At 40.9% G+C, this 17,790-nt stretch overlaps 1 pseudogene; it reads right to left on the bottom strand.

Annotated features, from left to right (window-relative positions):
* Positions 1–3,738: 3,738 nt before the first annotated feature.
* LOC140594845 (elongation factor 1-alpha 1 pseudogene) lies at positions 3,739–4,964 on the bottom strand (annotated as a pseudogene).
* Positions 4,965–17,790: the final 12,826 nt, after the last annotated feature.

Genomic DNA, 17,790 nt, shown 5'->3' with positions numbered 1-17,790 from the left:
GAGTCTGATATAAAAACAAGTCATAATGGAAAAAAGAAGGAGGGGAAAAGGGTCCCTAGTTCTATATACTATTTTCCCTCAGTCCTGGAGCTTCCCAGCACTGCTTGTTCAATAAACTTGCTCTTCCATGTTCTTCCAGTTGGTCTTCTGGAGGAGGGTCTGCTGTGCTGATTCTCAGGTGTCAGTGCCTGGGGGAGATGCCTGCCTCCTCCCGGGTGCTGGGCTCTGAATGAGCTGTTTACCTTGTGAGGCCTCTGTCCTCTAGAGGCCCCACCTCTCCCAGGCACTAGGTGAAACAAAGAGGCAAAAGAAAAAAAAAAAAAAGGCAGTGGCCAGCTCTCCAGCTCTGGACTCCAGCTCCCATGAGTAACTCCCTGCAGGTCCCAGTCCACACTGGCCTAGGTGCTCCTGGGGCAGGTGCAGGTGCCCTGATCTGCACAGCTTAGGGGCGCCTCCAGTGGCAGGAGAGTTCTTGCTGTCCTGTGCCCACTCCACTTCCACCTGTCCCAGGGAGATCACAGGATCGCTGGCTTTGTCTGCTTGGGCACCCTGGGATCTGGGGCCCTGTACTGCTGGACCCCCACCCCCAGGGACTGCCTCTTCTGAAGGGAACAGGGCTCAGCCGCCTCCATCTGTTGCCAGCCTCTAGTGGAAAGGCCACTCCAGAGCCGGCCCACCTAACTGAATGTCTTCTCCCAAACGTCCTGAGGGCTGTGCGCTCCAGCCCTCTACCGAGATTGGCCTGGGGTCTGTGATGAGCCTTCCCCCCAGGTGCCCCTCCTCTCATAGTGACCCTGGGAATCTGGAGGTTCACTGCCCCTCCTGCGAGTCTGCATGATCTCTCTACTAAGCATTTTTCCATCAGGGCATGGATTTTTAAAGTTCCTGCTTCTCTGGGGCGGGGCTTTTGTGCCCCAGAGGCTTTGGCCACTCACTTTAGCCCTGCTAGTCATGGTTTCCCTCCCTCACTTTATTCTTTTTTTATTTTTATTTTTCCACCTTTCTACCTTGTTAGAAGTGAAAACTTTTCTCTTTGTAGCATTTTTGCTGTTACCTCTTTAAATCTCAGGTCAAATTCGTAGGTATTCAGGATATTTTGAAAATTATCTACATAAATTTGTAGGGTCAGGTGAGCTGAGGACCTCTACTCTTCCGCCATCTTGCCCCTCCCCTGCCCTTTAATCCATTTTGAATTTATTTTCAGGTATGGTGTAAGAAAGTGGTCCACTTTCATTCTTTTGCATGTTGCTCTCCAGTTTTCCCAACACCATCTGTTGAAGAGACTTTTTTCCATCAGTTATTCTTTCCTGCTTTGTTGAAGATTAATTGACCATATAGTTGTGGGTTTATTTCTGGATTTTCTATTCGGTCCTATTGATAAGTGTTTATTCTGGTTCCAGCACCACACTGCTTTGATCACTATGGCTTTGTAATATAACTTGAAGTCCAGAACTGTGATGCCTCCAGCTTTGCTTTTCTTTTTCAAGATTGCTTTGGCTATTCAGGGTCTTTGTGGTTCCACACAGATTTTAAAATTGTTCTAGCTCTCTGAAAAATGCTGATAATATCTTGTTAGAGATTTCACTGCATGTGCAATTGCTTTAGGCAATATATATATTTTTAAAATATTTGTTTTTCTTTTTTTTTAAATTTTTTTTAAATTTTTATTTATTTATGATAGTCACAGAGAGAGAGAGAGAGGCAGAGACACAGGCAGAGGGAGAAGCAGGCTCCATGCACCGGGAGCCCGATGTGGGATTCGATCCCGGGTCTCCAGGATCGCGCCCTGGGCCAAAGGCAGGCGCCAAACCCCTGCGCCACCCAGGGATCCCCAATATTTGTTTTTCTTATACACAAGCATGAAATGTCTTTCCATTTCTTTGTGTCATCTTTAATTTCTTTAATCAGCATTTTATAGTTTTCAGAGTAAAGGTCCTTAACCTCTTTGGTTAGCTTCATTCTTAGGTATCTTATTATTTTTGTGTGCAATTATAAATGAGATTGATTCTTTAGTTTCTCTTTCTGCATTATTGGTGTAGAGAAATGCAACAGATTTCTGTACATTTACTTTGTATCCTGTGACTTTACTGAATTTGTGTATCAGTTCTAGAAGTATTTTGGTGGAGTCTTTATGATTTTCTATGTATAGTATCATGTCATCTGCAAATAGGGCAAGTTTTATGTCTTCCTTACCAATTTGGATGCCTTTTATTTCTTTTTGTTGTCTGATTGCTGTGGCTAGGACTTCCAGACTATGTTGAATAAAAGTGGTGAAAATGGACTTCCTGTCTTGTTCCTAGGTGTAGAGGAAAAGCTTTCCTTTTTACCCTACTGAGGATATTAGCCATGGATTTTTCACAGATGGCCTTTATTATGTTGAGGTGTATTCCCTCTAACCCTGCTTTGTTGAGTTTTGTTTTTGTTTTTTTGTCATGAGTGAATGGTGCACTTAGTCAAATTCTTTTTTCTACGTCTACTGAAAAAATAATATTCTTATCCTTTCTTTTGTTAATGTAGTGTATCATGTTGATGACTTTTTAAATAAATCCCTCTTGATTGTTGTGAATGATTTCTTTAATGTATGGCCAGATTTGATTTGCTAGTATTTTATTGAGAAAATTTGCCTCCAAGTTCATTAGAAATATTTGCCTATAGTTCTCTTTTTTTAGTGGAGTCTTTATCTGGTTTTAGTATCAGGGCAATGGTCTTATACAATGAATTTGGAAGTTTTCCTTCCTTTTCTTATTTTGGGGAAATAGTTTCAGAATAGGTACTAACTCTTTTTTTTTTTTTAATGTTTGGTAGAATTCTGCTTTGAAGCCTTCTGGCCCTGGACTTCTTTTTGGGGGAATTTTTTGATTGCTGATTCTATTTCTTTGCTGGTTATTGGTCTGTTCAAGTTTTCTATTTCTTTTGTTTCAGTTTTGTTTGTTCATATGTTTCTAGGCATTTCTCCATTTCTTCCAAGTTGTCCAATCTGTTGGCATATAGTTTTGCATTATACCGTCTTATAACTGTACTTCTCTGGTGTTGGTTGTTATTTCTCCTCTATCATTTGTGATTCTATTTGTTTGTGTCCTTTCTCTTCTTTTTGATAAGTCTGCTTAGAGGTTTATCAATTTTGTTTCTCATTAAGCTTTGATTTTATAGGTCCAAAATTCTATGACAGATTTTTTTGGTCAAGTTGTTTCCACTAAAACGTACTGACTTTAAGAATTAATAACTTAAACTGCCACACACAGGATAAAAATGGTTCACAAAAGATTCTCCTTTCCTTCTGAATGTTTTGTGATGCATTTTATAATTAACCAATCCTTTACTATTAAACCTAAATGGTCAATTGAGACAAAAAGTCCTAACATTGTTCTTCCACCACTGATTAAGACTAAGGTGGTAGTTCAGCTCAAGTCATGTCCTAGGGGCCTGGGACTGAGCCCCACATTGGGCTTTCTGCTTAGTGGGAAGCCTGTTTCTCCCTCTCCCTCTCCTGCTCCCCCTGCTGTGCTCTCTCTCTCTCTCTCTCTCTCTCTCTGGCTCTCTGTAAAGTGAATAAATAAAATCTCAAAAAAAAAAAAAAAAAGACTGGGGTGGAAGGTATTGGTAATATTCCATTAGCCTTCTGAGCTTTCTGGGCAGACTTAGAGGCTTTGCCAACTCCAATTGCCATCTTGTCCACTGCTTTGATGAAACACACAGAAGCTGTCTCATGCCATGAACAGCAAAATAGCTTAGAGGAGGTTAGTCAAAGAAGCTCTCAACACACATAGACTTGCCAGGAATCATATCAACAATGGCAGCATCACCAGCTTTCAAGAACTTGGGGCCATCTTCCAGTTTTTCTCCATAATGATGATCGAACTTCTCCTTCAGCTCAGCAAACTTGCAAGCACCATGAGCTGTGTGACAATCCCCGGGTGCATATCCAGCACTGATTTGGCCTGGATGGTTCAGAAAAATTACCTGGCCCACGAATCCAGCTGCTTCAATTGGTGGGTTATTTTTGCTGTCACCAGCCACATTGCTGCAATGAACATCTCTGACAGATGTATTCTTGACATTGAAGCCCACATTGTCCCCAGGAAGAGCCTCACTCAATGCCTCATGGGGCACCTGAGCAGTCGTTAGCACTGGAGCAAAGGTAACCATCATGCTGCACTTAAGAACACCAGTCTCCCCTCAGCCCACAGGGACAGTACAGTACAACTAGTTTTGTCGATGTCCTGGAGGAGCAAACGGGAATGCCTGTCAGGCGGGTGAGCTGGTGGCGTAATTTAATCCAGAGCTTCAAGCAGTGTGCTTCTACTGGCACTGCCCTATTTATAGGTGACTTTCTACCCCTTGAACCAAGGCATGTTTGCACTTGACTCCAGCATTTTGTTACCGTTCCACCCAAAAATTGGCACAAATGCTACTGTGTCAACGTTGTAGCCAGTTTTCTTACTGTAGGTGCCGATTTCTTTAATGTTTTCTCATATCTCTTCAGGCTGTAGGGTGGCCCAGAGGAATATATTGTGGTAACACCAACAACTCGTTGTTTCACGTCCAGTGTGTAAGCCAGAAGGGCATACTCGCACCTCTGCCCGTTCTTGGAAATGCTTGCTGCAAATTCACCAAGACCAACAGCAACAGCCAGGACAGCACAGTGAGCCTGGGATGGGCCTGTAATGTTTTTGATGAAGTCTCTGTGTCCTGGGGCATCAGTGATGGTCACATACTTGCTGGTCTCAAATTTCCACAGGGTGATATCAGTGTCAATACCACGTTCATGTTCAGCTTGCAGGTTATCCAGGATGCAGGCATGCTTGAAGGAGCCCTTTACCATCTCAGCAGGCTCCTTGTAACATTTTTCAATAGTTCTTTTGCTGATCCCACCACATTTGCAGATCAGATAAGTAGTAGCGAGATTTGCCTGAATCTACACGTCCAATGATGACGATGTTGATATGAGTCTTTTCCTTTCTCATCCTGGTTTAGGTTCAGCAGGGACCTGCATGACACTTGTGTTCTGGTAGCAAATCTATTGCAACAAAGAGGACTTTGCCAATTTTATTATTTGTTATTTATTATTTTGTTCAAAAAACCAGCTCCTGGTTTCATTAATATGCTCTGTTATTTTTTTTAGTTTCCATATCATTCATTTCTGCTCTAATCTTTATTATTTCCTTCCTTCGGCTGGCATTAGGCTTTGTTTGTTGTTCTTTTTCTAACTTCTTTAGATGTAAAGTTAGGTTGTTTATTTGAGATTTCTTTTCCTTCTTGAGGTAGGCCTGTATTTTGATATGCTTCCCTCTTAGGACCACTTTGGCTATATCCCAAAGGTTTTGGATGGTTGTGTTTTCATTTTAATTTGTTTCCATGCATTTAAAAAAGTTTCTTCTTTGATTTCTGGGCTGAGACAATCATTGTTTAGTAGCATGTGGTTTAATCTCCATGTAATTGTAATCCTTCCAAATTTTTCTTGTGGATGACTTTGAGTTTCACAGCATTGGGTGCAGAAAAAGCACACGGGAGGTGCCTGGGTAGCTCACTCAATTTAAACATCTGCCTTTGGCTCAAGTCATGATACCAGGGACCTGGGATTAAGCCCTGCATTGGGCTCCCTGCTCAGTGGAAGGCGTGCTTCTCCCTCTCCCTCTGCCACTTCCACTGCTTGTGCACTCTCTCTCTCTCAAATAAATAAATAAATCTTTAAAAAAAAAGAAAAAATAAAAAGTACATGGTATGACTTCAGTCTTTTTGTATTTGTTGGGGCCTGACTTGTGACCTAATACGTGATCTATTCTGGAGAATTTCCCATGTGCCCTTGAAAAGAACATATATTATGCTGTGTTAGGGTGGAATGTTCTGAATATATCTGTTACATATCCATCTGGTTCAGTGTTTCATTCAAAGTCATTGTTTCCTTGTTTATTTTCTGTTTAGATGATCTTTCCACTGATGTAAGTGGGGTGCTAAAGTCTCCTACTATTATTGTATTATTACAAACTAGTTCCTTTATGTTTGTTATTATTATTTTAGGTATTTGGGTGCTCCCATGCTAGGGGCATAAATATTCACAATTGTTATATCTTTTTTTTGGATTGTGACCCTTATGATATGGTGTCCTTCTTTCTCTCTTGTTACTGTCTTTGTTTTAAAGTCTTATTTTGTTCAATATAAGTATTGCCAGCCTTCTTTTGACATCCATTTGCATGATAGATGCAATTTGCAGGTGTCTTTAGGTCTAAAATGAGTCTCTATATGCTCTAAATAGCATATAGATGAGTCTTGAATTTTTTTTTTAATCCTTTCTGTCACCCTGTCTTTTGATTGGAGTACTTAGTCCATTTACATTCAAAATAATTATTCATAAATATGTATTTATTGCCATTTTATTATTTGTTTTGTGGTTGTTTCTGAAGATATTCTGTGATCCTTTCTTGTCTTTCCCCTTTTCATGGTTAATACTAAAGATATTAAGCAAATAGCTTAATGATAGCTTTGGATTTCTTTATTTTTATTCTTTGCATATTTATTAGTGGTTTTTGATATATGGTTACCATTAAGTTTGTATGTACCCTCTTCTGCATACAACAGTCTATATCATCAGTTGATGATCATTTACGTTTGAACACATTCTTTATTCCTCTCCTCACCACATTTTAAGAATACCTACTTGTCATATTTTACATCCTTTTATTTTGTAAATTCCTTTACTGATTTTTTTTTACAGAAACATTAATTTTTACTGCTTTTGAGTTTTCTACCTTTATTGTGTCACTTTTGGTCTTTCCACTTGGAGTCCCCTTTAATATTTCTTTCAGGTTTAGCGATCCTGAACTCCTTCAGTTTATGTTTATCTGAGAAACTATTTGTTTCCTTCTGTTCTGAATGATAACCTTGCTGGATAGAATATTTTTGCCTGCAGGTTTTCCCCATCAGCACTGAATATATCATGGCATTGCCTTCTGGCCTAGAAAGTTTCTGCTGAAAAATCCTCTGCTAGCCTTATGGGTTTTCACTTTTTATATCACTGTCTTCTTTTGTATTGTTGCTTTTAAAATATTTTCTTTACCACTGTATTTTGCCAATTTAATTACAATATGTTTTTGTGTGGATCTGCTTTTTGTTTATTTTGATGAGAGGTCTCTGTGAGTCCTGAATTTGGATATCTGTTTCCTTTCCCAGATTAAGGAAGTTTTCAGCTATTATTTCTTTAAATAAATTCTCTGTTCCCTTTTCTCTGTATTCTTCTGGGACTCCTATAATATGAGTATTATGCTTGATGGAGTCATTGAGTTCCCTAGGTCTATTCTCATGCTGCATAATTCTTTTTGCTCTCTTTTGTTCAGGTTGATAATTTCCCATTACTCTGTTTTCTAGGTCATTAATTTATTGCTCTGCTTCTTCCAGCCTACTGTTCATTCCATCAAAAAATGTTTCTCATTTTATTTATTGATCCTTTTATCTCTGCTATGTTTTCCTTATCTCAACGTGAAGGGTGTCAGTCATGTCTTCTACTCTTTTCTCAAGTCCAGTGAGTATCCTTATGATCATTACTTTAAGTTCTCTCTCAGGTATGTTATTTGTAACTATTTCACTCAGATCTCTAGTTGTAACCTTGTCCTATTCTTTCAACTGGGATAAATTTCTTTGTGTTCTCATTTCTTTTAAAAGTGTTTGTGCCTGTTTCTATGTGTTGGGGAATCAGCTACACCTCCCATTCTTGGGGATAATGGTCTTGTAAAGAAGAGGTCCTATGGTATCCTTCTCTGTAGTGTACCCTGTTGCCTAGTGCCTGGCACTGCTAGGAGTGTCTCCAATGTGTGTTGTGTGTGCTCTGCTGTTTTACCGTTTAGGCCAGTTGCCTACAGAGGTTCTCTTTGCTTGTTCCAGGCAGTATTTGGCCCCTGACTTGAATATGATGCATTTAAACTAGGTGCCCTCTGGTCTTTGGTGAAGTATTTGTCACCACCCCTGTGGACACAGAGGGTCTAAAATTCCCACACTGGAAGACATGGTGTGAACAGGAGTTTGGGCCAGTCTTCTGGGGAAGGTTGGCTACCATGCTGGGACTGGGGAAGGGCAGTTATTCTGGAGTGCAGAGCCCAAGGCTTGATTTAAGCAAGTTAAGAAGCAAGTATTGGTGCTGGGCTAATTCCCACAGATGGCTCTGTGTTTATGCTGTGGAAGGGAAATGCCATAGCCAGTTCCTTTGTTCCTGGAGGGAGTCTCTGTGTGAGGCTACCTCTCTAGGTTGTGCTAGGAGATGAGTGAATAACCTCCCCAATATATTCTTCAGGCACTTCCTAGATCACTAGTTCCTCACTGTAGTGTGTGTGTGTGTGTGTGTGTGTGTGTGTGTGTGTGCATGCGCGCACGTGTGGTGGTGGTGGGGGGGATGTTTGTCTGTCTTAACTCCAAATGCAGCACAATGCCCTCTGGGCTCTATCTCAGCCATACCCCACCCCACCCATTGAACTTTAAAACTTTAGACTTTAAGCCCTGCTGGTTGCAAGAATTCATGGCCTGCTGGCTTTCCAAACCAATTAATTATTGATGGCGTTAGTCTGTCTCTCACCCTGCTCTGCAACCACAGATCCCTCCCCACTGCAGCAGGTATGATCCCATTTCACTCCCGAATCACATCTCCACAAGAAGGTTTCTTCAACATGGCCTCCTCCCTACTTTTAATTATAAAATTAGTTCTTGCAGTCTTCAGGTCAATTTCTATGGTATTTAGGTGATTTGATAGTTACCTAGTTGTGTCATGGGATGAGATGAGACTCAGGTCCTCCTACACCAAGCCATCTTCCGGTTCTGGGTTTTTTGTTTAGTTTTAGTTTTGTTTTATTTTAGCAATTTGAATATATCATGCCGCTCCATTCTGTCCTGCACAGTTGCTACTGAAAAAAAAAAATTACTAATAGTCTTGCAGGGGTTTTCTTATATCTAACAAATTCTATTTCTCTTCCTGCTTTTAAAATTCTCTCCTAGTCTTTAACTTTTAAAAATTATTATTTGTCTTCATGTGTGTCTCTTTGGGCTCCTTTTATTTGGAACTCTCTGGGCCTCCTGGATCTGGAAGTCTGTTTTCTTTCCCAGGTTAAAGAAATTTTCAGATAAGTTTTCTGTTCACTTATCTCTCTCCTCTTCTGGGATCCTTATAATGCAAATGTTAATCTGCTTGATGTTGTTCCATAAATTCCTTAATCCATCTTCACTTATTTTCATTCTTTTTTCTTTCTGCTGTTTTCATTGGGTGAGTCCCTCTGTCCCATTTATAAGTTCATTGATCTGTACTTCTGCTTCATCTAGTCTGCTGTTGAACATCTCTAGTACAGTCTTCATTTCAATTATATATATATTTTTTATTCTGAGGCTTTTGTTTATAACTTCCTAATAATTTCTATATCTTTGTTGAGGTTCTCACTGTGTTCATCCATTTTTCTCTCCAGTTTGGTGAGCATCTATATGGCTGTTACTTTGAACTCTATCAGGAAAACTCATCTCAATGTCATTAAGGTTTTTATATGAGATTTTATCGTGTACTCTCATTTAGAGCTATTCTGTTTCTTCATTTTGGCTGACATTAATGTTTGTTTCTATACATTAGAATAAACAGCCACTTATCTCAGTCTGAAAGGGTTGGCCTTGTGTAGGAGATGAAACTTATCATTCAACCATGCCCTACCTTTTAGTTGTCTCTCAAACTTTTGTGATTGTCCAAGAACCTTATTTTATTTTTAATAACTCCTAGTAGTTGAAGGTATGCCAAGATCTGTCAGTGTCTCAAAGAAGGAAGATCTCAGTCTGCACCTAGATTCAAGGTGATTGGAAGTAAGACCTTCAGGCAATAGTTAAAAAAAAAAAAAAAAAAAAAAAAAGAATATATATACAGTCCTTAGGGATTACAGGTTTTAGCCCCAGGGACTCTCAAGGCCAGGTGATTTAGAATTGTCGCTGGGGCAGCAGCCACAAAACATAGGGTTCCAGACAAGTTTATCAGCTTCTTTTTGGGAGCTCTGTATCTGTACCAGTGAGACAGATACAGAGCACAAAGATGGTATCTCAGCCTATATTCACTGAAAGCACTCTATAGTCTCTACATGTGTGCCCAACCTGAAGATGACCCCAAGGCCAAAGCTCCAGGACTAACAAGTATGCTTACACTGGGGGTGAAAGAGGAAAATTATGAAAGGCTGAGAGTGTATTTTACTATGCTCTTTGTGCAGTGGGTCTGGGAGTGGCAGCCTGTCAAGAGCTGTCTGTTTGGCTGTTACAGTCTTGGGAGACCCAAGAATGCTTACCTCTATGGCCACCAGCCCCAGGGCATCAAGGAGTATCCCTTGGGTGGCAGCTGCAAAAACATAAAAGCTAGGATAGCAATTATGTATAAGAGCTCCTCTTGGATAGATGCTGGCACTCTGGATCATGACAGACGGAAAACGTGAAAATAGTGCTCATGCTCGGAGGTCTCAGCCTTAGATGTGCATTAGTTAGAAACATACCCTTCAGGTTATAGCTGTAATGATAATCTAATAGATCTCTTTCCAAAAATATTGAGCTCCTATTGAGGTCTGTGCCTTTCACTGTGCCTTGGGGATAGCTGTTTAAGAACTCTTTCTCCATTGGTTATAGTTTTGTGGGATCCACAAGCATAATCTTCACCGGCCATCAGAACTAGGTGATGTAGAGATGTCCCCTGGTAGCAGATGCAAAAATTAGAGAACCAAAAGAGGTTATAATCTCAGTTCTCTACGATACTGGTGAGCTGGATGAAGTAAGGCAGAGGTAAATTGAATTTACCAGCCTCCATTCCCTGAAAGCCCCTCTGTAGGCCCCTATAAGTGTGTCAAACCGGAAGACTTCCCCTGAAGCCAAAGCTTCTAGATAAGTAAATAGACCTCTTTCTCAGAAGGACTGGAGGTGTGTTTCAGTCTTCAGTGCCCTGGAAGTGGGAGTCTGCTCAAAACTTTCTCTCTCATTGTTACAGTTTTATGGGACCCGGGAGTGAAAGCCCCCTGGCCTTCAGAGCCAGGCAATCAAGGGACACCCCCTGGATGGCAGCTGCAAAATCTGATCACCAGACATAAAAACCAGGCACTGGCCATGTCTAGAAGCTCTCCTTGGGGGAGATACTAGCACTCCAGAGTGCACCAGACACCTCTCCCCCCACCCCCCGCTTTTTTTTTTTTTAAATCCTAACAACATTTTGCTCTATTAACAATCTCTAAAACTCCCTGTAGGTCAGGTGTCTCCGAGGCTACCTCTCCATTAATCATGGTCATTATGGGCTCCTGGTTTCTAGTTTCTATTACTTTGGGGCCTAATCCTTCCCATAATGTTTGGTGACCCACTCTTGCCTTACTGACCAGTGCTTTCCTAAGCCCTTGGTGCATGGTGTATCCTCATGGAAGATAGTAATTTTATAGACCTGTCTCTCACCACATGCCTATTCCCACATGTTCAATTCTCTTAGCCTCTTTTCCTTCTTCTACATTTACCTACATTGTTGAAATTTGGCCATCATTTTTCTCTAGTGTTCTAAAAGCCACCTCAGTAGTGAATTGGCTCCATTCTAGGATACCTAACTAGGGTGTTAAATTCCATATCCTAAAAAAAAAGTCCTTAATTATTGTTTATCTGACTTTATATTCTGTACCTTTGATCACACACCCTTAAAGTATATTCCCTTGGCTCCTGCTTGGGCACATGCAAGCTGATCCTTTCAATTCTTTAGGTGAATAGTCTTTTTTCCTTCTTTATCAGGCTCAAAATGTCCTCAACTGCATTGTACTAAAATTTAATCCTGGTTGTTGTCCTAGTAGCTGGAAGAAAAGAGTGCCTATTGCCTTGTGGGAATCGGTGGAGGGAGCTTCTGGGCTCTTACTAGGAAAAGAGAGTAGCACCTTTGTAATCCCAAAAGCCAATGGGATCTGTACAATCAGCATCCTCAGGGATCTCCACTCAGATGTCCCTGTCATAATTTTCAGGATTCCACGTTTTCCCTGGAATCCAAGGTCCTGACCTGCTATCTCAGACCCACCTTGACTGAACATTCACATCTCTCAAAAGCTCTGAAACTCTCACCAGAACCCACTGTGCTATTCCATCTGCCTGCCTACCACAGGTGATGAGGATCTCTTTGGAACCCCCTACTGAAACTGTCTAGCTCTCATGCTTAGTCATTAACTACAGGTAAATAAATCTCACTCTCTCCTTTTTTTTTTCCTTCAGGACATCAGTTCAACTTAGCAATAGTCAACCAACTCCACTGCCTTTGTGAGCACTGTTCCTTCATATTTTGAAATGCTTGTATCATTGCACTTAGCTCGGCAATATTCCCTACTGGGTCATATTCCAAGGCCACATGCAGTGATATCTTTGGCAATTGAGCTTCTAACTTGCATCAGGGCCTACGTGTACCCTAACCAACCAGGATTGTGTCCTCTTTACCTCCAAGCCAGTGTGAGACCCAATACCAAGCCCTCATTCTGCTGCCTTTTTTTTTTAAACCATTCTTGGGACCCCCCCCTGTGCTAGTCTGGGTCTAAACTATAAGGATTTTATTAGGACAAATGCCCATGTGAAAGGAAATGGTGACGGCCAAAAGAAGAGTCATCCCACTATGCATGTGTGATACCTGTGAAGGGGAGAGGGAGCAGAGGTTGGGTAGAAGCAGTCTGGACTACTATGCCATCTAGGGAGGGCTCCATAAGGCTGCTGACCAAAGCCAGCCCTCAGTGGAGCCCCTGTCTCTTCAGGATTACTCAGCTACTAGCTGAGAGCCCCCTGTGAGGATCATGGTCTTGGCCCAGATGAAGGGACAAATGCCTGTGCATTTGGGCGCCTGCTCTGTAGGTAGAGCCCTCTGTGAAGCAGCCCCAGCAGTGGGAACCATGCCGCTTCCTTCCACTTTGCTTTCTGTGCACCCTAGAGCCCATTGCAGGTGACAGCTTTGCTATTGTGACTTTAACGAGGAAGTCACTATGAGTACAAGGACATGAGGATCAATTAATGCCCCATTTAGAGATTTTAAACTTTCTTTCAGTGGCCAAAGGAAAAGTTAGATGTCATGACTCAGGAGTCCACGAAACCAGGTCTCCACAGCAGGCACATCCCCCCACCTCCAACCCCCACTCCCCCACCTTCCCCGAGTCCCCATGCTACCCAGAGCAGACTGTCCTGAGAGTTGCCTCCTGACATCCGGAAACCATGGGAGCTTTAGAACTTTAAGGAATGTTCCTGCTCTATTATGACACAACTATGAATAAGTTGCACTGCCAAGTTAGCCAGATTAGACTCAGGGGCGGTGCCCAACCAGGAACCTCACTGTGGAAGGCTGTTTATTCAATGTACTCTCTGCAGGGACTAAAAACAAAGATGATGCCTTTATGAGACATTGTGGTTTTGTTCTGGGGTAAAAAACATCCATGAAAAAGGCAGGAAGTTTTTACTTTAAGATGTTCTAACTGAACTATTTAATATACTAAATATAATGAGTTGAGTCCCTGCTGACTTGCAGTTGAGAATATAAATGCGTAGTCAACTAAACTAAGCTAAACCATACTAAGCTCCTTTTAACTATTTGAGAGGGCCTACTCCCACCAGCAACCTTGAATTTGCATGTTTTATTGTCTTTTTAATAAAAAGCTTTCCAAGGGGCAATCATTATCTTTAACACAAGTACATACTGTAGCTCTTCCTTGACAAAAGATATTTCTGAGGCTACTTTTGACTAAATTATGAAATCAACTCTGTTATCATTTGAATTACCACTTAATTGAGTTGATTTTGCCTATCCTGCTTTCTGATCTTTTTTTTTTTTGCTTTCTGATTTTTTAAAAATTCATTTATCTTTGATTTTATTTTTTTAAATAAATTTATTGCATTTTCCAATAACCTACCATTCTTTATAGAAAACAGGCTTTAGGGGGATCCTTGGGTGGCTAGTGATTTAGCACCTGCCTTTGGCCCAGGACGTGATCCTGGGGTCCCGGGATTGAGTCCCACATTGGGCTCCCTGCATGGAGCCTGCTTCTCCCTCTGCCTGTGTCTCTGCCTATCTCTCTGTGTCTCTCATGAATAAATAAATAAAATCTTAAAAAAAAAAGAAAACAGGCTTTAGACTAAGAAAAAATTAAAATATTTTTCAATCCTCAAAAAAGAAAAGTTTATAATAATAACAGAATGCCTTGTGATCGTTGATTATGAATATTAGGAACGTATTGAGAATCTTTAGGTAACAATGTTTTCGCAGTACACTGATAATTAAACTTCATCTGCTCGGTTAGATTTCACTTACTGTTTAAACAATAATTAAGATGTCACCTGGAAACCTTTCTTTTATAACCTACCAACCAGTGGTTTGCTAGTAACCTCCAATCAAAAAAGTCCTAATTGGTAGCATTTCTGTGCTGATTTCTGTGATGTGAATGTCCCACCATGGCTGATTGTAAGCTTCCACAGGGTGGCAAGGTTGTGGAACAAAAGGTGAGCAGCATCTGTCTCCTGAGCAGGAATGGGCCAGCTCTACTCTTTTGGATGAACAAAAAACACGAGCCCACTAGCATAGGCACAGTGCAAATACGCTACACACTTTAAAGGCCCCGGATACCAGCACGGTGTTTGGATGGGGTTATTATTACCAAGTATCTCCACATATATTTCCCCCTTTCAGTCATTACTACTGTCCTATGAAGTCAGTGTTTTTTGTTTTTTGTTTTTTTTTTTTTCCTTTTTAGGTTTGGAAGCTGATACTTGGAAGGGCTCAGTGACTCAGCCAGGCAGCCCCGCTGCTGAACCAGGGCAAAGCAGTCTCCTCTCACTCCACTGCATCCAGTCCTCTTCCCACTGGGCCTCTCCTGAGTTTCCTAGTGACAGGCTGGGGATCATGACCAGGGTGGGATTTGAAGAATTAGAACATTGACCTAGACATTTTTAGGGATAAATTTTAGGGATAAGTTCCTAGAATACATTGTTTTTAAACTTCCATTCTGTGGATGATAAAGGGATGCTATGGATCTCTGTGAGAAAGGACAAGGATAACCCACACCTGAGGTAGGGAAGGCAGTCAGTGGGAAAGCACAAATAAGGCTTCACAGCAGGAGCTAAGCCCCTACCATCTCTTCCCCACTGGGCCCAGCACCACCAGATGGGGCAAGGATAGGACACTTCCTCTTCGGAACACCTGTCCAAGTATGGACAAAACACTAAGGCCCTTTTCTTTGTTCCTCTTTGCACAGCTGAGAAAGCTCGGGATTTTCAAAAGAAATTTACTAAAACATCACCGGAAAACAAACAATGAATGAACAAAGGCAAAAACCATAAAGGCAAAAATAGCCTTCGAAGTTTTGACATGGAGACCCAGAGACCCACAAAAGCTCATCCTCTCACCAAGTGTGCAAGCTTGTTTAGCAACACGCCCTGTCTGACAGGCAAAGCCCCTTCCTTGTGATTCCTGTACCTCTCTCCCCTGCTGCTTTGTCATAGGAGAGCCCTGCTACCTAAGAGAGAAAGGATATGAGATGAGTGAGTTGGTGCTGCGGCTGCCAAATGCAGCCCTTCCCTCCAGAGGTTATCAGATGCAAAGGGAGAAAGTGCTGGATCACTCCTGTGCAGCACAGTGAGTGGGTACCTGAGCTCGGGAGCCAGGTAGACATAGGATCATGCCTAGGCAAAGTGAGGAACATGGATGAGCCCCTCAGTCCATGGTCACTAAGATGGAAATAACTATTTCTTAACTCTTGCTGAGGGTTGTGAGGACAGAAGGAAATGACACAGTTGAGGGACTGAACATAACTCTGGGCTCATAAGAAGCCCTCAGGCTGGACCATCAACATCACCAATAGCAGCTGATTTAAGCCTGACATTTCCAGGGGCCCGGTCCTAGTTCCTTACAGGGGCAAATGACAGCAGCATATCCATGTATATGAACAGGACTTGCACTGGCACGAGTTCATGAATTTTATTTGTAGGTTAAAGATACTGGCCCAGGTTCTGTTCTTATTGTCAGTAATCAGTCACCCTCCCAAAGCACATATGAATGCTCATGGGGAGTCCTAGGTTCTGGCTTTCATGACCACCTAGGGGAACGTGAGGAAGGAAAAAAGAGAAGATGGATGAAAAAGGCAAGAGAAAGGAAGAGCAAACCATTCAAGACAACAGTACTGAATTCTAGGCTTTGGGAACATGCTACTTAATACTAAAAGCTTGAAGAAATAGAGATCGTGCAAGTGGAGTTTGCTCTGGGAATCTTAAGAATCAAAAACCAAAAAATCCTAGAAATGTGCAGCATCTTTTGGAGAGGGCCTAAATCACTTAGGACTTCCTTTACTATTACTGAAAGACTTTCTTATGGACTGGATAAATCTCATTTGAAGCCAGATATGCCCTCGAGATAATTGGCTGTGGGACACAATGGACTTTGTTTGGATTAGGGGTCTTTCAATTGGGTCTTCTACAGCTTGCAAATGTGTCTGAAGCGGAGCTATCTCAAAACTGATACACACCTCTCAAGATTTTTAGAGTGCTTTGAAAGTTAAGTGGGCCTTGAGGAATCTGAAAAACTGTATTTGAAAATCAAAGGGGAACAGTACGGATGTGTGAGAGGAGTGGAAGAAAACATACAATTTCCATCCTGAAGAGTGGTAAGGGGTGGAGGCCAACACCGGAAACTCTTATGTATTTTCTACAAAGTGGGCTTCTTATCCTGGATAAATAGCTGGAAATAAGAAATTGTTGATCAGAGTCATGAGAACAGAGAGAAATCAATGTTACATTTTATGACTTTTGAGCTATGAGGCAGCTCTGGGAATCGTTGCCCACCAGCTGCTTGGGAGTGAAGCCTCCAAAATAAGAAAAGAACTATATCCCATGATTGGTAGATTTTGTGGAAAAAGTATTTAGTGACCATAGAACTGATTGGAAGCTATTGACTGTATTAGCTAACACTCTGTGCCTCTCCATCTTGTTTTTGAACAAACAATAGATACAGATAAAACTATCCCAATAAAAATATGAGTAATAAGCATAAATGATATGAAATGGACTATATAAATGTCAAAATTTTTAAGTAGAAGTAAAGGAAATTACAGGAAAAGGGCAAAGAAGAATATACTTAAAAAGAAAAAATCATAAAGGTAATAAAATAAAATTTTAGGAAAATTTTTCTCTGTACTCTCATATTGAAAAGTGAATAGATTCTTTTGGTAATTAGTTGGGAAATACCTTTTTTTTTTTTAATGTATAAATAAGATGTAAGCCCAACATGCAGCTCAAACTCACAACCTCAAGATCCAGAGTCACATGCTCTACTGACTGAGTCAGCCAGGCACTTCCTATTGGGAAATACTTTAAAAAAAAGAAATTCAGGAGATATAAAATGAGATTGCAGAACTCAGAAAAGCAACCAATGGCAACAATATGACTTTTATGTGGAAGAATTGTAATTTAGAAAAACATTAGGATATATATCACTGAACACAGTCAGCAACGTGGGAAAATCAGAAAAGTTAAATGAAAAGAGATCGTGAATAAACATAAAGTGAAAAATATCTAAAACAAGATAAAAAAATAATTAAATTAAGTAGAGTTGGTGTTCCTTAAGAAGTGAAGTGAATAAACAAAAAAGTGAAAGGACTCAGATATAATAGAATGAAACATTTCTAAAATAAAAAACAAGACGTGAAACTGCAGGCACACTTTGTACCAGGAAAAGATCGATACAGAATTATTAATATTGAGTCATACCTTGATAAAGTTGCTGAGCCTTAAGGATAATGAGCAAATGCTGTAGGCATCCAGGCA

This window comes from Vulpes vulpes, chromosome 12, assembly GCF_048418805.1.
Source record: "Vulpes vulpes isolate BD-2025 chromosome 12, VulVul3, whole genome shotgun sequence".
Classification (NCBI taxonomy): Eukaryota; Metazoa; Chordata; class Mammalia; order Carnivora; family Canidae; genus Vulpes; species Vulpes vulpes.
Note: the sequence above shows the minus strand (reverse complement) of the source record. Positions and strands in the feature narration are given on the sequence as shown.